This window comes from Carcharodon carcharias, chromosome 18 (genome assembly GCF_017639515.1).
Source record: "Carcharodon carcharias isolate sCarCar2 chromosome 18, sCarCar2.pri, whole genome shotgun sequence".
Taxonomy (NCBI): domain Eukaryota; kingdom Metazoa; phylum Chordata; class Chondrichthyes; order Lamniformes; family Lamnidae; genus Carcharodon; species Carcharodon carcharias.
This window is the reverse complement of record NC_054484.1, coordinates 101809791-101826515: the sequence shown is the minus strand read 5'-3', so window position 1 is coordinate 101826515 and position 16725 is coordinate 101809791.

The following is a 16725-nucleotide window of genomic DNA, read 5'->3' as shown; positions in this document are numbered from 1 at the left end:
CTGGGTTCCCCAGGGTGCTATAGACTGTACACATCAAGGCACCAGCTGGTGAGCCTAGTGCCTTCCTCAACAGGATGGGCTTCCACTCCATGAACGTGCAGATAGTGTGTGATCACAGGATGCAGATTCTGCAAGTCTGTGCAAGGTACCCAGGCAGCTCCCATGACGTGTACATCCTAAGACACTTCCAGATGCCAAGGCTCTTTAGTGCTCCAGCCTGACTGGGTGGATGGCTACTGGTTGATGAGGACTATCCATTGAAAAGGTGGCTCATGACACCTCTCTGCCACCCAAGAACAGAGGCAGAGCAGCGGTACAACAGGAGCCATGACTCCACAAGGGTGGTGGTAAAGAGAACCATAGGTCTTCTCAAGATGCGCTTCCGATGCCTGGACCATACAGGGGGAGAACTACAATACCCCCCAAAGGGGGTGTCCCCGATAGTAATTGCATGGCGCACTCTCCACAATCTGACACTGGCAAGGGGGGACCCACTGGAGGAAGAGAATGTTGATACAGCTCCACAGGCCACAGAGGATGAATCCAGTAGTGAGTCAGAAGAGGAGCACGGTGAGGAGAATGCTGAGGGCGTGGACCCAGACCTTGGTAACCTCCAGGGAGACAGGGACAGCAGGGACGCCTTGATCCAATGCTCCTTCAGCTAGGCTGCCGAATAAGCACTGCCACCTCATGCCAGGGCTGGTGCCTCCATCCTGGATCGCAGAAATTACCCTCTCCTTTTACCCCAAGCTACACTCAATGCCTGTGCAATAAAGGTTTGAGTCACCCACATCCAGCATGGCATACCCTGCACCTACAAAACAAATGAAGCATACTCAGGCCAATAACACAAAAGCAATTTTAATTTTATGTTGGCACTCACAGATTATGAACAGAACTACATCAGGTGTTGATGGTAACACCATTAAAGAAATGAAAAAAAAAATGGCAGAACCAAGGATCACCCGTGATCAGTCCCTCATGTGCTTATGGTGCTTTAAACTTATGTTTACTAGTGGTATGTCTAGGTGGTCCCACCTCGCTGGCACTGGCATTGGAGACAGCCTGCTGGATCTGCTGTCCTGTTGGCTTTGATGACCTTGGCAGTCGCCCTCTGACCAATGGAGCTTGTGCTGGCCCTGCCTGGGAGGGAGCGGCCAGTGCCATGGTTGGCATCTCCCCAGTCATCGCAGCCTCATCAGATGCCAGAGGGGTAGAGGAGCAGCTGCCATCATCTAGAGCACCCTGAGAGGAACCCACAGAGATGACAGGCAGCTTGTGCACCAATGTGAGGTCGCTGTGGACCTTCCTGCTTGCCATTGATGGACGAGTGCCTAGCTGGGATACTGGGTGCCTCATCCATCTCCCAGAAGGACATTGACCACCTGAGGTCAGTGCCTGTGTGAGGGTTGCAGGTCCAAGCACAACCCCAGGAACCCCTGATTCTGTTCCTGGAGCTGCCTCTCCATGTCAGTCGCCACTCTCTCACTGGAGGAGGCAGTGCGCTCGGCCATGAGCGTCAACGTAGTGCTAATGTTCCGCATGCACTCCTCCATAACAGAGACCATGCCATGCACACCCTCGTGGATCTCTACCAGATCCTCCCACACATCCCACTGGGCATCCAACATCTGCTGCCTAATGGACGACCAGAGGCTCATCATCAGTCTTTGACTAAGCATCGTCCTGGTCCCCAGCAGTCCTCCGACTGCCAGCGCCCTGGGCACACTCTGCCTCTGCCTGCACCTCAAGCAAGTGTAAAGTGCCCTCACCGCTGTGCACTCCAACATTCTAGCCAAAGAACTAACACCCACCAAGGCGCTGGTATCTGCGTTTGTGCCTGCTTCAGGGAGCGAGTGTGATGCAAGTGCATCTGGAATCTGATGGTTCTCTGGTGTCAGAGGTGGCTTCTCGGGGTCCTGCGAATGGCTGCTTGGTGGCAAATCTAAGGGAGAACAGAACATGTCATTAGTTAAAGTCATCACACTGTCACTGTGCATGCCTGGTGAGACAATGGAGATCTGCATCATGGTGCCATCGTCTTTCAATGATCAATGAGGAATCTAGTCTGGAGGGTCCCATCAGTGATGATTGTTTGTGGCATCTGAAACTCCCACCTCAGTGCACTGCATTCTTACCTTCGTCTGACAGCCTCCTCACGGCCGGTTGATCAAGGTGCATGGCACCTCTCCTGCTCGTTCCTGGAGAGGATGAGGAGGTGTGAGGGTCCTCCACTGGTCCTTGACCTCTCACTATTGTTATGGGACGTCTTCTCCTGAGAGGACAGAGGAGCATTGATTAGTCCACTCTGTACCTGCACAGCCTTTGCAGCCTGGCTAACCCAACCTGAGGAACACCTCGCAGGCAACATCCTAGTCGTGGACCTCGAGCCACATGGCATTCAGTCCACGCAGCCAGGGCTCACCCTCTTGGCCAGCTCCGATGTCATTGATGGTTGGCACACAGACTCTAACACCCCAGAGTTACACGAGGGGGGGACACTCAGACCTTAACACTTCAACACACTGATCGATGCCAACATGGAACTCACCCTTCCTGAGGGCAGCAGGTCATTAAACCTATTGCGACACTGGACCCAGGAGCGCCACATAATGTCAAGGCCGATGATAAATGCTGCCACCTCCTCCCACACTCTTTTGGTGAGGTGTGGTGGCCTCCTCCTTCCATCCCTTGGGACAAGCGTGTCCCTCCTGGCAGCCGCTTCCTCCAGGAGGTCAGTGAGGCACTCATCCGAATAACGGGGAAGGGCCAGGCACCCAACTGACCTGCCCTTCCGCCTGGCATCTGCGTCTGCATTTGAGGCCATCTCCTTGCAGCAACTCTGTGTCTGAAGCGGGCAGTTTCCCTGGAGCTGCCTGTGTCGTTTTTGAATTGGCCACCAAGTCACCATTGGACCCAGCAGCCAACAGGCCCCCACACCTGCCCGCCCCTTCTCGAGCATTCAGCAACCACATTAGCTGGCCCACCAGCGTGAAATCACGGCCTGATCGCAGGCAGAAGTCCATTTTGTGACCACTCCGATCGCCCCTTTCATGCCCGCCCAACAACTGGAAAATCCTGGCCTTTGTCTTCAAAATCACACCAAATGTTGATAGTGCAGGAAACATGTTCATCTCTGTTTTTACACATACTCACTTGCTCTGGTTTTTAATACCCAGTAAAAGAGGAAATTACATTTGTTTCTGGCTGTATCATTTTGGGGGGTGGATAAAAATAAGAACATTAGAAATAGGAGCTGGACTTGGCCATTTGGCTCCTTGAACGCGTAACATTCCATTATACAGTATATATGCAAGTTCTTCAGCTTTGGGTAATATTCATTGCAATTGCAATGGAACTGGAGAATAAAGAGATTCTCATTCAGAGCAATCCCACTGACATTCCCTGTCAGCCACCACTGTCTAGGCCTGCTGGATATTTGTCCTTGGGATTCTCCTGTGAGTGCTGGGGAGCAGTATCCCCTCTCCTTGCCCTGACCGCCTCTACCAGCCCCTCAAGGGCAGCATCAGAGAACCTGAGGGGGTGCTCGCCAACTAATTGCTGCTTTGAAATTTGTGTCCACAAACTGCAAAAGCAGGGAATGAAGCCTCGCTTGAAATAGACCTAGGATGACACACAAGAAATTGTGCCTCAAAAGTGGACAACTTGCCCATTTCCCAACACAGTAAGGTGAAATGACATGAAAAAGATTGCGCAGTCTGAAGCTGTCACACTGTTACAGTGTGAAATTGTTAGAATGCTCCAATCAGGACACATTTTGAATGCTGTTCAGTCACTGAAGCGTGGATAATACAGAGGAAGGTTACAAGGCTGATCCTTAATGTTCGTAGACTGAATTATGAGGTGATAATAATTAACAGATAGAAAGGCAGAAAAGACCCAAAAACATAATAAGGACGTTAAGATTATTTCCATTCACACACAAGCCTCACACCCAATGTCTACACATTTTTCCATGAAAGCTATTCATAGCACTACTGACATCCTGGCTAAAATGAGCTAGCACAGGTTTTAGAAAAGAGTATATTTCTTAAATTATATTCGTTTATAGTCTCAGCGGATGAATTTGTGAAAAAAAATTGGGAGACTCAATTCCTTTTTGCAACAATCTCTAACATATTAAAAAAAAATCTCCAACCTGCAGCATTTTCTTTGTTCATAACCTTAATTCCTTAATTATTATTAGTGTTAGCTCTCTCCCATTATACATTCACATGCTACATTATAATGGAAATGATTTATGTAAACTTGTTCCCTTCCCACTGCTGGTGCTAGCGTAGTGGCTGAAAATTTCATCTCCCGGTCCCTCAACCTACCATAGAGAAGCCCCTATGCTCCAACCAACTTTTCTCACCAAGTAGTTCTAAGTTTTTCTATTTAAATATAAAGAATGAGATAAATCACAAATTAATAGAAAAAGGGCAGAATGAATGACCTTAAAGTCAAGACTGAATTATGCACCCTGGTCTAATTATCCTCTACCGTTTAAATCTGCTTCACCTTTATACTACATTCGGTTTGCTTTTTTGACCTGGCTTAGAGGAAATGTGCTTCCTTTGCTGAACACAAGCTGAAACTGGAATTGCGCTGTCTATAAGAACCTGTGTTTATAAGTGATAAGTAGGCATCATTTACTACAGCATGCAGCAACTCCTGATTGATCCAGATGTTGGATACTCATAAATATGGAATGTGAATGTTTTTGTTCTGGTTTGATTGACAATTCCCTATCCAGGGGATATATCCTGCAGGCTACTGGTCATGTTATCGGTTTAGTAGTTTACGCTATTTTAAAATTAACTCCAGGAAGGAATTTCAAATGATTCCATTAAAAGACTGGGAGTGGAATTTTCCTTGCCCGATAGCAGTGGGGGCATGATGGGTGGCGTGCGCAGACAATATGGTGCGATCAGTTTCACGGTGGTAGGAAGACAGGTCATGATCGTCCGCTCATCCCACCGATGGTGGGTTGCGTTTCCCGCCAACGGTCACCAGGGAGCTTGTTGTAATACATGAGCATATCATTACAGGGCCAACCCGCCAGGCCTCTTGGACCCCAATAAATTGTCCGTCCATGTCGGCGGGAAAGCACACTGACGTGTTTCACAACAGCACACAGGCGACATGCACCTGGCAGCCTTCACTTTGGGGGAACTGAGGTGAGTGAGCAGCAGCGTTCACCACAGCTCGCCAGGGTCGCCTGTTGCTTTGCAGGCTTCAGGGGCACCAGGCGGCCCGGGTGATGTGCCACCCTGCCATGGAGGCAACTCTTGTTGGGGGGGTGGAAAAGGGGGCAACTGCTGCCCAGCCTCGGAGGCGACTGTTGTTGGGTGTGGGTGGTGGGGGGGCAGGTGGTGGGAGGCAACTGCTTCTCTGGCATTGGATCCTGCACACAAGAAATCGAGGTGGGGGGCAGGATAGGTGAGGAAAGTGGCCACGACACTATAAACTGATGATTCCTCTGTAACTGAGACAGTTCAGGCACAGCCACAGTGATACAATTGGGGTCAGGCTCCTAGACTGCTCGCCCATGCAAGCAACATGGAGGCACCATCCCCTACACCACCCCCCCCCCACCCCCCCCATCCCACACACACACCTCCCAGCACAGACTGCGAGTCCGCCATCACTTTATTGGACTGCGGAGCAGTCACCAACACTGGCCATGTAGCAGTCACTGCTGGAGGTGCTCACAGCCCCTTGCAATCTCAGCATCCTAGTTTGGACCAGTGTCCCCCATGTCGCAGGCTGACAGGGCAGCCATGCAGCGCACCCATCTCTGGCCATCCGAGGGGTGACCAGCACTTTCCGGGAAGCAGAGGTGAGCTGACAAGATGGATACAGAATTGACTTGGTCATAGAAGACAGAGGGTAGCAGTGGAAGGGTGCTTTTCTGAATGGAGAGCTGTGACTAGTGGTGTTCCGCAGGGATCAGTGCTGGGACCTTTGCTGTTTGTAGTATATGTAAATGATTTGGAGGAAAATGTAACTGGGCTAATTAGTAAGTTTGCAGACGACACTAAAGAGTTGCAGATAGTGAAGAGGATTGTCAAAGGATACAACAGAATATAGATCGGTTGGAGACTTGGGCGGAGAAATGGCAGATTGAGTTTAATCCGGACAAATGCGAGGTAATGCATTTTGGAAGGTCTAATACAGGTAGGAATTATACAGTAAATGGCAGAACCTTTAAGTGCATCAACAGGCGGAGGGATCTGGGTGTACAGGTCCACAGGTCACTGAAAGTGGCAACGCAGGTGGATAAGGTAGTCAGGAAGGCATATGGCATGCTTGCCTTCATCGGCAGGGGTATTGAGTATAAAAGCTGGGAAGTCATGCTGCAGCTGTATAGAACCTTGGTTAGGCCACACTTGGAATATTACGTGCAATTCTGGTTGCCACATTACCAGAAGGATATGGAGGCATTGGAGAGGGTGCAGAGGAGGTTTATCAGGATGCTGCCTGGTCTGGAGGTTATTAGTTATGAGGAGAGGTTGGAGAAACTCGGATTGTTCTCACTAGAGCATCGGACAGAGTAGATAGTCAGAAGCTTTTTCCCAGGGTGAAAGAGTCAATTACTAGGGACATAGATTTAAGGTGAGAAGAGAAAACTTTAGAGGAGATGTGTGGGGCAAGTCTTTTACGCAGAGGGTAGTGAGTGTCTGAAATTCGCTGCCAGAGGAGGTGTTGGGAGCAGGTACGATAGTGGTGTTTAAGAGGCAGCTTGACAAATACATGAATAGGATGGGAATAGAAGGATACGGACCCTGGAAGTGCAAAATGTTTTAGTTTGACAGGCAATTTGATCGGCGCAAGCTTGGAGGGCCAAAGGGCCTGTTCCTGTGCTGTACTTTTCTTTGTTCTTTGTTAAGGGGCCGTCACAGAGGGCCAGGAAAGCTGCTCAGTACACTCATGCTTATCATGTCTGTCTCTCTTTCATGCCGCAGGAGGACCACATCAGGACCATGAAGCCTGGTGACCTAACTGCATGCCTGGTGACCTGCAGGGAGGGAAGAAGACAGAGGAGAGAGCAACTGAGGTGCCTGGCCACATAAAGGCAGGAGCAGCAACCTCAGGAAGAAGGGGCAGCTGGGACTCCCACACACGCTGCCCAGGAGCAACAGCGAGCCATGGCTGGTCAGCACCTAGTGACACCCAGCGTCTATAGGCACTGCGCGCCATTCCTGCAGATGACCAAGAACCAGTGTCGCCAATGACTGCGCATGACTAGGGACCTGGCGGCTCACATCTGCCACTTGCCGCGGGACTTGGCGCTGAGGGGACATGGAGGGCATCCACTGCCAGTGATTGTGAAAGTGACTGCGGCGCTCAATTTCTATGCCAGTGGCTCCTTTCAGGGCTCCACTGGTGACCTCTGTGGGATTTCACAATCTGCCACCCACAAATACATCCATGAGGTCACGGATGCCATTTTCTCCATGACACACAACTTTGTGCATTTCGCCCGGGACTGGGACAGCCAACATGCCAGGGCCATTGGACTCGCCCTGATCTCAGGATTCCCACAGGTGCAGGGAGCGATTGGCTGTATCCATGTGGCGCTCAGGTCTCCACCGCACAGACTGCAGCAGAGCGACGCTATAATAAGGCTCATGCAGCAGCTCGCAACTTGGTGGAGCAGAGCATCGGGATGCTGAAGATGAGGCTCCGGTGCCTGGACCGGTCTGGTGGAGCCTGCAATACAGTCCGCAGAGGGTGTCACACATCGTCGTCGTCTGCTGCGCCCTTTACAACCTGGCACTAAAACGGGGAGAGGAGCTGGCTGAGAAGGAGATGGAGGAGCTACATGTCTCCTCCGATGAGGAGGACGCCGATGGGGATGAAGCTGAGGAAGTCCTCGGAGGTGACAATGATGGGGATGAGGCCCTCGCACTGTCTAGACGAGGCAGGGCTTGGGAGGCCCTTACAGCTGCTAGACTTGTGGAGGATGATGATGACATGCAGTGAGATAACCCCATAGTTCCCCACATCCCATTTGTGAACATTTGACTCCAATCTGGTTTATGACAGCGTGAATACCATCTGTGAGAATGCTCCTGTCATGGAGATGCAGTGGAGGCCCTAATAATCACTCGATTGCAGGAGGATGATGACAACATGCAGTGAAGACACTCCAGAGATCTTCACACAGCCTCCGCGAATGTCTGTCTCCTGTCTGGCCGAGGGCAGCTCACTTGCACTCTGTGATCAGGGTCATATCATAGAGATGCAGCCATGAAACTTTAGAAGTTCTGATGCTTTGTCTGCCTTCAGCACCTGAGCCCTTCAGAAGCTGGAGCACAGCATCAGTGCTGAAGCGATGGGGGCTGCCCCTCCTTAAAGGTGCTGAGAGCACTCAGAGAGAATGAGAGAACTCTGTGGTGCCTGCCCACTACATTCTGGCAGCAATGACAATAACGAGGTGCAGGTATCAGTAATGTGTCCAGGGATTGTGAGGCTGGACCATCACTGTGGTCTGAAGGCTGCACAGAGTACAGGGAAGAAGCCCTGGCCTGATTCACCTGACTTTATCTTGTGTAGAAAGGTTTCACATCGGAGTGACAAGAACACTGCTCGTCAGAACAAGGAGCCACAGGCAGGGTGACATTCTTGGGAGTTTATTGACAATAGTGAACAGTGTGTACAAGTGATTAATACCTATACCCAGGCTGTGCAACTAATTCTCCTTAACTTTCCTAACCCTGCCGCTACGTCTTGGTGCTCCCTGGACATCCACGGTGGGGGCAGCCTGCTGACTGCAACACCCTGTCTGTGATGAAATTTGGTTGGCATCCTCTGGAGAGCCAAGACTTGGAGGGCCCCAACCTGCTCTCGGGGTCCTGCTGTGTGGCAGTGGCACCCTCCTCGGCCTGTGAAGCTGGAGCTGCTGAAGTCACAGGAAGAGGGGTTGAATTGACCGGACACTGGATGGATGGGCCTGGAGTGTGCACCTGCTGATCCTCCTCCCTATGGGTGCCCGGGAGCCCCAGGCTGACTCCTTGAGGAGAAGGGTACCTGGAGTGAGATCGACTTGCCTGGCTACCCTCTTGTGTACACACTGTTTCAGGCCAGCTATGGCATCAGCGAACGAGTTGGGCCAGTGCAGCAGTGCAGGAGCGAATTCCTGGATCAAGGTCTCCATGGCGGGCGCCTTCTTACCAGTGTTGACCTTGGTGCATTGGCATGCCGGCACTATCACCTCAGCCTGAAGGCAGACAGACTCCTCCATTGTGCCTTGCAATCTGAGGAGTGCAGCGGACATCCTGAGCTTGCCTTTGCAGCTCCAGCAACTGTGACATGACAGAGGCTTCTCATCTGATTCAGACTCAGCAACGTTCTGGCCTCCAACAGTCCTCCAAATACTGGACACCTGGAAAGTCCCTGCCACTGCCTGCTGTGGATCAGACAGTGTGATGTGCTCACCATATTGTGATCCTGGGACTACTCTGAAGCTAGGTCCCACTGAGGTGTGTGTCTCTGCGCTGGGGAAGGTGTGGGTGTGCGCTGTGACGGGACTTCAGGGAGGATGCCTTCAGATTTCCACTTCAGAGGTTTCTTTTGGGCTTGATTGGAGGCCCTGGGTCATGGGATCTGTTAGCTGTTTGGTAGATGTGCCTGCAAAAGCTAAGGAGAGATAATTAGTGCATGGCAGTGGCCTGTGAAGGAGGACATGTCATTCACGGCATGGTTATCTGATGGATGGATCCTTACTGGGTAGAACAGCGCCGACTTCACTGTCAGCACAGGACCAGCCCAGATTATCACCGGTCAACTGGATGACTCTGTTTTCAAAGTCCGCGAGGACCTTGATTTCGGGCATTCCTCCACCGGTCTGCGACTTCTCTATCTTGTTGTGTGCCAGTTTGTCCTGCATCAGTAGAGATGGAGAAAGTATAAGCAGGATGCCTGCCAGGCCAGATGATATGTGTGCTTGGCCTCTGTGGGTGGCAGTTGGTCCCATGGACAGGATGAGGGCAATGACGGTGAGTGTGAGAGAGTGAATGCTGATGTCCCTTGAACCGGCAGTGAGCGAGGGCCCTGTGGATGTGCGATGGGTTTGAGAGTGTGTGAGTTGAAAGTGATGAAAAGAGTGACTTACCCTGGTAGAACGGAGGAGATCATTCATCCTCTTGTGGCACTGGATGGCTGTCCTCTTCTGAAGAGGGTTGGGGCTGACCACCACTGTCACCACCTCCCAAGCTGGATTTCTCATGTTGCTACCTATTCTGTGGCCAGAGTACACGTACAGGACATCCCCGGTGGGTCTCCACGGCATCCAGCAGTCACTCAAGGGACCCATCCTTGGAGTGGGGGGGGTGCTGCAGTCTTTGTTCCTTTGCTGGCAACGGTGTGAGCTGGAAACAATGAGCGCTGTGCTTGTGGCTGGACTTTAAACATGGCGCCCGGCGTGATGGCGGTGGGGTGATGGCCGCGGGCGAATGAGAGCCAGCCCACCATGGAAATGGCGTCTTTCCCAAGAATACATAAATATTGAGGCATGCTTTGGACAGTGCAAATCTGGGAAAATTCCGTCCTGGGAAAAAGAGCTCTAACAGTGCGATTTTAACTTACCCTCACTGGCAAGAATAGGGCCAAAGGGCAATGAACATTACTTCCACTGTACCTGTCAAACATTTTAACCACATAGTTTTTAACAGCAGCAGGCCTCATTGATTGAAGAAGCTGCACAAGATGGACAGATGCTTCAGCACCTTATAACCACCTAGGTCAGGGATGGGTTAACTGCACAGCTTACATGGGTGATCTCATTACCCTACTCTGAAAACTTGCACAAAACCCCTCTGCATTAACATGTCCTTGTTGCATTGTTCACCTCTCCCTTTATCCTGCATTCAGCAAACTTTGTAAAATGAAATACTGACAAATACAGAAGTTGCTATGAAACTATGCTACAGACTGTCAACTGTGATAAAGCAGTTGGTTAACTGCAACATAATATTGCCTTGAATTCATTTCTCACTCAAGTGTCAACCCATGGTGCCTTTCTTAGAAGAAGTGCATCAACTCTGCTACTCCTACAAGGCTTCAGCGAAGATGATAGAATACTGCAGATGCTCATATTGGACCCTTGAGAAGCTCATGGCTGGTATCTTCTGGATGCTCGAGCCCATGAAGGACTAGCAGCAGATGACTGTATCTCATGTGCTGTCTGGCAGGCTAGCTAAGCTGCCTTCTTGCCAGTAAATTCCACCATCACTGGTGCCAGCTCCCCTTGATCCTGGTCTTACTCCTCTTCCTGTCATTATGTACTCCTCTGTCCCGAAATGTAGGGTGAGAGTTTGTGAGTGGCACTTGAAAAGAAAACGTGGAGATGTGTAGGGTTTGAGCCTATAGTACATGTGCTGAGTGCTACAGAAGACCTCAAATGGAGTGACAGATGCAGAGGTGATGATGTAAAACTGATGTGAAATAAGGGAGGAGAGTTGCTGGTTCTGCAAGTATTAGCATGTGAGAAAAGAATGCTGTTACTGTATGGTATGAAAACTACAATGGAAGAGATGAGTTTATTTGAAATGAAAAAGAGAGAGGTTGCTGTGTAGCCTTGTAACTGGATGTTGAAGGATATAATGGAGGGGTAGGGAATGGGTGAAAGTCATATTGGTGGATGTTACTGATAGAGATACAGAGCCACAGTCATCCTTGCTATTTTGAGGTCATTGAACTTCACTCTACATTGAACACAGGTCATAGGGATGATGCTGCTGGCACTTACCCTCTCAGCCACCTCTGTCTAGGCCAGCTGAATATTGGTCCTTGGGATCTTCCAGTGAGTGCTGAGGAGCGGCACCTCTCTCCTTGCCCTGACCATCTCCACCAGCCGCTCCAGGGCAATATCAGAGAATCTGAGGGGTACTTACCGACAAATTGCTGCATGAGAATTGTGTCACAAATTGCAAAAGTAGGGAATGAAGCCTTGCTTGAAATAGGCCCAGGGTGACGCACGAGAAATTGTGCTGCATAAGTGAGCAATTTGCCCATTTCCCAACACAGTAATGTGGCAGGTCGTTAAACATAAGTAAATGAGACCCTGAAGTTAAAGTCACCTGGGTGCCTCTCTGCCAATATTGCGGGGAAGGTAGGAAGAGTGGGGGATTTCCACTTGTCCCGCCCACCTGATTCTCACCACAGGTTAAAATTGGTCCTTAAGAATTCAAATACCTTATTAATTCTAACTTGTTTCTTAGTGAAAGTTAAGAACAGCATTTATCTTTATCTGCTGAGTTATGTTATTTGACGTGTATGCTAATTTCTTGCAAGAAATCCATTTTGAAATTTTGGCATAAACTCCATGTTCTGGAATTTTGGAATGATAGTCGCAGCCGAAGCAGCAGGACCTGTGATGGGTTGGGGACCTGTTGGAACCTGCAGCAGGCTTTATGATGGGTCCTTAACTAAGTCATGACATTACCATCCCACTTCCGGGTTTCCCAATCAGTCAGAAAGACAGGTAGGATGACGCATCAAATCTGTCAAAGGGAAGATTTCTAATGAAAGGGACCCTGGCATAGATCCAAATGGCTCAACTGGACATGGACTACATTAACCACAGGAATGGAGAGGAGACCTGGGAAGGCCTCAGGATCCTCCCAGCCCCTTACCTGCTCCAGGATCTGAGTGCCTGAAGTAAGGTGATGTTTGCCAAGGACAGGAAGAAGAGGACAGCCTCTCAAATCAAGCAGGTGTGCATGCAAGTGGTCAAGAAATTGAGCAGTAAGAGTGTGGTCCCTCCAATCTGAAGGCAGTGTTCCAAGAGGACCAAGGACCTCAGGTGGCTATGACAGATGAGTGACATAACACTTTCAGATGCTAAACCCCATGCTCTGACTTTTACAGCATTCTCCTGCACAGCATTCCACAGAACAACTCATCTTGCAGCTGCATTTGTTCCTTTCTCTCCAGAGACCACCTCACATCCTCATTTGGACAGCCAACACTCACACTCACCCTCATTAATAACTTCATATCAATACCTCAAAGTCACCCTCCACAAATGTTGACCTTCCCTCTTCTCCACACAATCCATTTCTAAAATTCAACTCTCTGCTTTTTCCTTGCAGGGGTCAAAATAGCTCAACTGGACAACTGGTAGGGACACAGAAGTGGCCTTCCAATAACTGCCATCTTGATTGCCACTAGAAATGCATGTCCACTTGGCCCACTGAGAAGGATGTCTTGTTCTGGAGGTTGCAGATATCAGCAATGACCTTCCATGAAAGCCTGAGCCTGCTGAGATATTTGGTGCTCACATGTGCTGAGAAAGATGATCCTCTGCCAGTAGACCCTGTGTTAAGGGTCTCGCCTCCTTGGAACTGGGTCTTCGTGTCCATCTCCTTTGCCCTGTGTAGCAGCATGTGGCTGAAGATAAGGCAGCTGGTGCTTCTCCTGGTCTGTTGGTGCTGGTGCTGTTCTTCCTGATCCCCATCAGAGATCTGTAAAAAAAAGGAAATAGGAGCAGGAGTAGGCCATTCAGCCCCTTGAGCTTGCTCCACCCTTCAATAAGATCGTGACAGATCTTCCCTGCCTGTCCACCATAACCCTTGACTCCTTTGTCAATCAAAAATCTGCCTTACTCGGCCTTGAATATATTCAATGACCCAGCCTTCACTGTTTGCTGGGGGGGAGAATTCCAAACACTAATGACCCTAAGGTAGATCAAAGGTAGAGCTGCATAAGCTGCTTCCATGCCACGGTCTGACAGCAGGAAAGTGCAACTCAAAGTGAGTGAAGTGCAGGACAGATGAATTGGTTTCCAAGAGGTTGGTAATTATCCGTAAAGCAGGGAAAGTACACTCTGAGAGGGAGTTCTGAGCAGTGGCTGGAGTTGCTCAGTTTCACTGATTAAAGGCTTCTTAGCCTGTCAGATTTACTGCTGTTTATTCACCTGGTTGTCCCTGGTGAGTTGCTGATAGCTTGGGAAATAGGTGCACTGGCTGCTGAAGCCAGAATGGTTAGTTAAAACAGCCAGTATTCACCTATTTACTTACAATGATTATTTATGTGACAGCTCCAAGGGAGTTCCCCACTCAACTGCAAACCTGCCTGAGTGAAACCTGGAAGTGGGTGGAATGATACTGGGATCCTGACCTGATTTTATTTTTATGGGATTTAACACCCTGCACACACACAAATTTGCCTCCCCTTGGCAGTTGAAATTTTGCCCTCAGCATGTTTCTATCTTGCAAACAGGTCAGGTGTGTATAGTAAGAATCCCACATGATTACCAGTATTGGACCCCAATGCCAGAATATACTGTTAGCACAGACATTGTATCACCACATGCCTTAAAATGTAATCTTTGTTCATAGGCGTCATGTATTTCTCTACAAGAATTGCTATTTGCTGTAAACATCAAAATAATTTGAAGAAGATCTGATTTATAACAGTTTAATCTGGCAAGATTGATATGAGGAAAGCATTTCAGCTCACTTCTGCTTATGATTGTAGAAAAGTTCTAAGGTTCACTACCAACACATGCCAATTCCAGCATCTGTTTCTTTTATACAATTACTTTGCCTGACCAGAGAGCTACTCTATATCATGGGCACTCTTTTGATGAAGCAGCACTTCTTGATATCAGTCATAAATTTGACTTTCACCACTTTTGGCATGTTTCCTTGTTGTGCTATCTCTGTTTAACCTAACTAGTGTTCTAGATTTCTTTTTTCTGCTGTTTCCTTACTATCTGTATGAGGTCCCCTCTTATTCTTCTCATTTTAAGAATGAATGGTGCACATTTTTGCGATGTTCTCAATCGGTTCTCCTTTCACATAGTTCAGGCTGTGGCTCTTTCCATCATTTCAATATTACCTTTTCTCTGAAATGAGTGGTTGCTAATCTAAATTTAAGCCTACTCAAGAGTCACAAAATGCCATCCTTTGTGACCACAGTGTATAATCCATGTTCATTCTTTCACTTCTTTTGACACTGTTGACCATGCCATCCGTACTCAGCCCCTTCTCCTCCAGCTGAATGTGACTATTGGGCACGGTAGGCCCTGAGCCCTGGAATTCCCTTCATAAACACTGCTGCTTTTCTACCTCTCTCATCTCCTTTAAGAACTTGCTTAAAATCTACCTCTGATCAATCTTTTCAGTTACCTCTCACAAAATCTCCTTTGACTCGGTGTCAATTTTCGCCAATTACGTTTCAATGAAGCACCTCGGGATGTCTTCTTACAATAGACACTATATAAATGCAAGTTGCCATTTATGTAATTCTGGTATATCCAATCATATGCACAGAGGAGTATCTTTTGAATCTGTTGTTAATGTAAAATTATACTGTGCTCTTGATTAGCTTGCTGGATATTTGACAAAGGGAGCAAATCTGTGAGAAAGATGACAAAAATGAATCTCACTGTCATGGCTGTATAGTTTTCTCCTAACAACTTGCAAAAGCCATTTTTTCGTTTGTAGCCAAAACGCTTCCTTTTATTTTGGAGGGGAAATTTCCTTTTCTAAAAAGCTGACTTTATCAACGTTTGGGAGTTTGCGCTTGCACAGAGTACCAATCAGGATAAAATAATAGCAGAATAACTCGTTATCTTGTTGCAGTAACTTGGCAAGAGAAAGTGATGCTGGTTGGTAAGAATTCAATGGGATTTTCCACAGGGTAGGTATTTTCTGTTGGTGTATTTACTTCGCTTTTGTGAAATTAGTACATTAGCTAAAGATCGATGCTGTAGGAAAGCCAGTGCAAACTCCTCGACGTTCTGTGTATGAATAGTCTAAACCGCACAGCAACCACAGATACACACCTGCATGCACCACCAAGAATATTTACACTTTGGGTGGTCCAGTTAGAAAGTTAGTTGGGATTTCACCTGGTGACTCAATTCAAAAGTGAGTGCGAGCAGACATTGGTGGCAGGGACAGCTGTGGAAAGCCCCATGTCAGGGGGACACAATCCTCTCCGAGCTTTAAGCTAGAAGCAAAATACAGCGGATGCTGGAAATCTGAAATAAAAACAGAAAATGCTGGAAAAACTCAGCAGGCATGACAGCATCTGTGGAGAGAGAAACAGAGTTAACATGTTCTGCAGAGCTTCTCTCGCTCCACAGATGCTGTCAGGCCTGCTGAGTTTTTCCAGCATTTTCTGTTTTTATACCAAAGGAGGTGATCTAGACCATTTCTGAAAGACCTATCCACTTAGTCTCATCCTGCTCTTTTTACCTATACTTTTTTAAATTTTTATTTTCGAAATTTTTTACCACTTCTATTTTGAGAGATATGATGGATTCTGTTTCCACCACTGTTATGACCATAGCCGATCTTATTTGTGGAGCAAGCCAGGTCCCAGAGGGAAACTTGTTTTACTGATCATAACCCTTTTTATGTATTTTGAAAATGAGGAGGAAAAGCTACTGATCTCAGAAGCATAGAACTCGAGTAACACCGTTAGGATTCTAAAACGTTAAAAGATTTATTAACAAGAGGAAAAAAACTTAAGCACACAAGATTAAAGTTACACAGTTGAAATAATCTTACTAAACATCCTCCCAAAAATATCCACTTGGTCAGAACACACAAGTAAACTACTTTGCAACACCTCCCTTATAGATTTTTAACCATAAAAATCCAGTAACATTACCCCAAGGCAAAACTGCTGTTACTGGATTGAAGGTATACCAAGTGACCCCTCAAACACTTCCACTCTGCTGTGGAAATCCAAGAAAGTTCAGAA